General features: G+C 41.2%; 1 protein-coding gene and 3 non-coding genes across 11 annotated transcripts in view; 1 reads left to right on the forward strand and 3 right to left on the reverse strand.

Annotated features, from left to right (window-relative positions):
* Positions 1-1,025, forward strand: part of kcnip3a (Kv channel interacting protein 3a, calsenilin) — a 53,904-nt gene that overhangs the window by 45,682 nt on the left and 7,197 nt on the right. The window lies entirely within an intron of this gene.
* Positions 146-218, reverse strand: trnav-aac (transfer RNA valine (anticodon AAC)). The gene has a single exon. It is a non-coding gene; the product is annotated as a tRNA-Val (tRNA).
* trnav-uac (transfer RNA valine (anticodon UAC)) lies at positions 396-468 on the reverse strand. The gene has a single exon. It is a non-coding gene; the product is annotated as a tRNA-Val (tRNA).
* trnav-cac (transfer RNA valine (anticodon CAC)) lies at positions 893-965 on the reverse strand. The gene has a single exon. It is a non-coding gene; the product is annotated as a tRNA-Val (tRNA).

Here is a 1,025-nt window from a genome sequence, read left to right on the forward strand (position 1 = left end):
GCTAACCATCACACCGCAGAACCACCAAGTGGTAACTTAAGTAAAGTGGCCTGGATTTCAAAGATGACCACATTGAAGTCGATCAGCTAATGAAGCGTCACGAAAACACTTGTTGTCCCCTGTGAGAACCAGTACGTACAAAATCTGTTACTGTCTGGTTTCGAACCAGAGACCTTTTGCGTGTTAGGCAAACGTGATAACCACTACACTACAGAAACTGAACTTCTATTCTTTGTTTCAGCTTGAGGTTCCAAATTTGAAGATGTCAGATGCAACACATCAAGTTTCTAGTGAGGCTTGCACTCAGATGCCTGGATTCAGAGTACAGACCATGACACCACAGAGCCCTTGTAGATCTTTAGTAAACACCTGTGATGAATAGAACATGCAAAATTTGTTTCTGTCTGGTTTCGAACCAGAGACCTTTTGCGTGTAAAGCAAATGTGATAACCACTACACTACAGGAACTGAACTTCTCTGCTTTGTTTCAGTTTAAGGTTCTAAAGTTGATGATGTGAGATGCAACGCATGAAAATTTCAACTGAGGTTTGCACTCAGATGCCTGGATTCAGAGTACAGACCATGACACCACAGAACCCTTGTTGACCTTTAGTAAACATCTGTGATGAATAGAATAAATCTGTTTCTGTCTGGTTTTGAACCAGAGACCTTTTGCATGTAAAGCAAACGTGATAACCACTACATTACAGAAACTGAACTTCTCTGCTTTGTTTCAGTTTGAGGTTCCAAAGTTGACGATGTGAGATGCAAAGCATGAAAATTTCAACTGAGGCTTGCACTCAGATGCCTGGATTTAGAGTACAGACCATGACACCACAGAGCCCTTGTAGATCTTTAGTAAACACCTGTGATGAATAGAACATGCAAAATCTGTTTCTGTCTGGTTTCGAACCAGAGACCTTTTGTGTGTGAAGCAAACGTGATAACCACTACACTACAGAAACTCATGCTGTTTCCACTGTTCCTGGTAGATGATCCAACATTTTGTTAGAGACTAACGTCAA

This window comes from Poecilia latipinna, unplaced genomic scaffold (assembly GCF_001443285.1).
Source record: "Poecilia latipinna isolate Pla-1442-1.1 unplaced genomic scaffold, P_latipinna-1.0 Scaffold296, whole genome shotgun sequence".
Classification (NCBI taxonomy): domain Eukaryota; kingdom Metazoa; phylum Chordata; class Actinopteri; order Cyprinodontiformes; family Poeciliidae; genus Poecilia; species Poecilia latipinna.